The sequence below is a fragment of the Phodopus roborovskii genome, unplaced genomic scaffold (assembly GCF_943737965.1).
Source record: "Phodopus roborovskii unplaced genomic scaffold, PHOROB, whole genome shotgun sequence".
Lineage (NCBI taxonomy): Eukaryota > Metazoa > Chordata > Mammalia > Rodentia > Cricetidae > Phodopus > Phodopus roborovskii.
Genome location: NW_026126470.1, coordinates 23,979,765 through 23,984,309, shown reverse-complemented (window position 1 = coordinate 23,984,309; position 4,545 = coordinate 23,979,765). Strand labels below are relative to the sequence as shown.

The window sequence follows — 4,545 nt, the reverse complement described above, 5'->3', positions numbered from 1 at the left end:
GATTTGATTTCCTTCCTGGTGTACCAAAGGGATTTAACAATTTTTCTGAAGGCAATTTTGAATAAAGAGAATGAGAGGTGAGCTTACACGGAATGTCTACATGGTATAATTCTATTTTGATTCTTATTTTCAATGGTAAGAGTGTCATTCCGCAGCTCAAGCGATATTAAAACTCACTAATGTACCCAATAATAACCATAAACTCACATGACTCTTCTAAGAAATGGGATCAATCAAAATGTAAATCCAGTGATAAATAGATAAGAAAACATGATACATAGACACATGGAATATTACTCGTCTGTAAAGAAAAACAAAGTCATAAAATTTACAAGTGAATGGATAGAGATGGAAAGATTATAATGAGATTACCCAGGCACAAGATGACATGCATTCCATATTCTCTCTCATATATGGACTTCCAGTGCTTAATTTGGAACATGAAACACATAGGGGTGTGGCAAATAGTTAAATGAGGTACCAATGGAAGGTTTATCAAAAAGAAAGGGTAGATGATGCCCTAGTTAGGTACACCATTGCTGTAATGATACAAAATTACAAAAAGAAACTTGGGGTAGGAAACAGTTCATTTGGCTTATACTTTCACATCTGAGTTCACCATTGAAGGAAGTCAGGACAAGAAATCAAACAGGTCAGGAACATGGAGGCAGGAGTTGTTACAGAGGCCATGGAGGAGTGCTGCTTACTTGCTTACTCTTTGAGCCTTGCTCAGTTTGCTTTCTTATAGAACCCAGGACCACCCGCCCAGGGGTTGTCCCACTGACAATGAACTGGGCCTTTCTCCATCAGTTACTAGCTAATAAAATGCTCTACTGGCCTGCCTGTAGCCTGGTCTTATGGCGGCATTTTCTCAATTGACATTTCTCCTTTCAGAAGACTATAGTTTGTGTCAAGTTGACTTAAAATGACCAAGAACATTGTAAAAGCTATGAGGAAAACATTTGGTCTTCTAACTCAAGAAAAACTTCAACTTGGCTGCACAGTAAAGCATAGGAGACATGTAGTGGGATATTCACTTTGTCTCCTTCTGTGGCACTGACCACGCCCATTGGGGGGTGGAGCCCTCACCCTAGGACTAGATATGTAGGTCATTTTGTTCTCGATTTTCCTTTTCTTGGGGCACACTTGTTATTCACTGTTTTGTATATAGTTTTGTATTAAGCCTAAATCTTTTCTTTAGACTAAAAGGGGAATTGTAGTGGGATATTCACTTTGTCTCCTTCTGTGGCACTGACCACGCCCATTGGGGGTGGAGCCATGGGCGGAGGTGACCTGTGGAAGGAGGTCAGAGGGGGCCAGGAAGGTGCGCTCTCTTTCTGGCGTGACTCGGACAGGAGAGGATCGGGTTGAATTTCCTGGTGTTCATCTGTCTAGGTTGTAAGTTATTTCTCCCTGAATAAACATCTATTCGGCCTATTTGTTTATCCTGATCCTTATTTACCGCGATAGAGACATGAAAGGTGATGAGCATAACTTTGGGGTTAAGGATGCAGAGATTGGAGACGGGAGAAAGTAATGACTGGGTAAGCCAAAAAGCACAGGATACATGAGGAAGCTTCGCAGAAACCCACTTGTTTGAACATATCAGGTATATTGGCCTTAGAAACCTCAAAGGCAAATCATCATCAACAGCTCAGGCTATTGTTGTTTTTAACTCTTTTCCATAAAAATGATAATAAAATTCTACTGCTGAGGACTACTCATGTTGGATGTAGGACACATATAAACACATAGAAAACTTGAAATCTGAGATATAGCTAATGCCATAAATGATGACATGGGTTCATATCTATGCAAGAAGTAACAACAGCCTTATAAACAAATTTTGTGCTTTTCTAAAAACAAAACAAAACAACTGCAAAAAAAAAAAAAAAAAAAAAAAAAAACCAAAAAACTACCAGTTGAAATTTACATTCCCTTTCATTTAAGTTGAATAAATATTGGAGAGCTCTCATTTAAAAATGTTTTAAGACTTCGAATTATATACAATAGATAGCTTATTTTTACCTAAGGATTTTATACTTCTCTAATGAGAAACTTTCTCATCCGTGCTTACAGCTGCTGTGTTACCATAGCTGTGAAATGAAAACAGACTGGATGTCCATTAACTTAATGAATAGATAATCAGGACATATATTTTTAGCTCCAAATTCCAAACTCTTACTGACCTCTCTTGTAAGAGAGTCGCATATCAACAAATTATTATTAGCTGGTCTTGGGACAAATGACTTTTAGAGAGTCTTTATAGACTTTGCTTCTAAACAGAGTAGTTCATTGATTTTACAGTGACGGGGAACAAAAAACAAGCTAAACACGTACCTTAGTTAGAAAAATTGTAAGAATATGGATTTCCTTCTACCCTAGACTTGGAAAAGGGTGAGTTTCTGATTCTGCTCTTTACTATGTCATTTCTTTATTTCTTTAATAAGAGCAGACTTTCCTCTGTCAGGAAGGTAGGTCTCGAAGTCTCCTGGGGGAGGACTCACAATTTAAATTCTTCACCCCTTCAAATTATGAATGTGTCTTATCTAAATAAAACTTATTATATTTAAGCAAATAGCCATATAATAAGTACATTTGAGTTTGTAATTCAGTGTTTCACTATACCTAAACCTAAGCAATTCCTAGGTATAATGAATCATATTATAGCTTTATCTATGCACAAGCTGGTAGGGAAACTCATATTTATATCTAGATTAAGAAATAGATGTATAGAAATTACATGTTGACTATTCTTATTTTCTCTGCTTTTTCCTTCTCCAGTTTTCCAGCTCCTAATGCCCCTGCTTCCTAATCCAACCACTCCCAACTGCCCCTTAGAGCTTTTTACCCTCGGTGTTCATATTTTCTTCTTGTAAATCATTTCTTCTTATCTCATATCTTGTTCTCAAAGCACAGGTTTTTCCACTTATCTCTAGTTTTTTTATCTTTGGAGCTCTGGTCCCTGCATGGCTGTTATTGTAGCATTTTGCTCAGTGGTTAGTTAACGAGGCTCACTATGCTTTTGGAATTAGAAATCTTCTTGGTTAGTGAACTGAATGACCCCTGTGTTTTCTTTACCTCAGTTCTAATGAACTCAACTTGAACTGTTGTTTTTTAGTTTTTTTCTTTGGCTGTGAAAAGACAACTAAATACTTAGAGTTCTGGTTAATCAAAATGTTACTGTACTTGAAAACTACTCTAACATAAATGAATCAGGCTCCCAAGGGGGGAAAACACAATTATACTTTCAATCTGACTTTTATATAATTTTTAAATAAATATATAAAGTCTACATCAATGCTGTTTTAATTCAGTCAACCAAATCAAGGCTGTTCTCTTTTTCTTTTTCTTTTTCCCCAAAATACTGGAGCTCAATAAAATACACATGATTGTTTGCCAAACAATTCTTCTCTCCTTTTTTTTTTTTCTTAATTTTTAAGCCCATGGGTATTTCAAATGAAATTCAACCCACATGTTTCTGATTCATTTACACTTAATTCATTAAAATTGTGTTTTGTAAGAGTTATTTGATGTCCAAGAGCCTTGTGAGTCTTTTTATATGATTTTTTATGCCATTTTCCCCTCAAAAACAGGAAGTGGGATTTTGCTAAGATCGCAAACTCCAACAGAAATAAACTGCATGTGAATTACATAAAACACACTATGATGATTATGTCTCTCTTGGGTTGTCTTTCACTAAACCAGAACACCTGAAGTAGTTATCAGGGAGAAAAAAAAAAAACTGTATTGTTAATGACATTCCATAATCTTTAACCCAGCTCCAAAAGGGAGCTTCCTAGAGAGGGAGAATTCCAAAATTAAGTTTCAAAGAATTTCAAAATCAATCCATAGTCACATGAACACATGAGCACAATGATCTTTTTTTTTTTTTTTTGCCATTAAAAAAAAAATATGGAACACTTCATGAATTTGTGTGTCATCCTTGCACAGGGGCAATGCTAATCTTCTCTGTATCATTCCAGTCTTAGTGTATGTGCTGCCAGATTGAGCACAAGCACAATAAGACAGTAGGTCAGATATCTAATGTGTACAAGTCTCAGGAAGCCACTGACTTATTAATAAGTCTTGCTTGATTAAATCTAAGCCTTCCTTCTTTCCCTCACCTCACCCCAAGCAAGGAGTAGCAAATAAAAAAGAGCAGGGGATAGAGAACTCACATCAGATCTAAGCAAGTATTTAGCATGTTCTCAATGACAGAGACACACTTTATCCCTTGGTCATAGGTGATTTTTTTTTTTAAATTGAGGACAAAACTCTTTAAATGCCATATTAGTGGCAGACATTTTACTGAAACATTTTCTGTGTGCCAAGAAAAGGAAAAATAAGAGTGGTTGTATAATGACATAGACTTTTTTGGACATGTAGTAGTATTGAAGGACACACTGTATAACCCTTTAAGTCAAGACCAAATCTACAATCCTGTACCAAAACCCATCTCCTAAACTAAGACAAAGTGTGCTAACAGATTAACATCTCTAGACAGGAAAATCCTATGAAGGAATCTAAATGCCCTGAAAATAC

The 4,545-nt window shown here is 36.1% G+C and overlaps 1 non-coding gene across 1 annotated transcript; it reads right to left on the bottom strand.

Annotated features, from left to right (window-relative positions):
* Positions 1–3,909: 3,909 nt before the first annotated feature.
* On the bottom strand, positions 3,910–4,016 carry LOC127227575 (U6 spliceosomal RNA). The gene has a single exon (XR_007834994.1). It is a non-coding gene; the product is annotated as a U6 spliceosomal RNA (small nuclear RNA).
* Between the last annotated feature and the right edge of the window lie 529 nt (positions 4,017–4,545).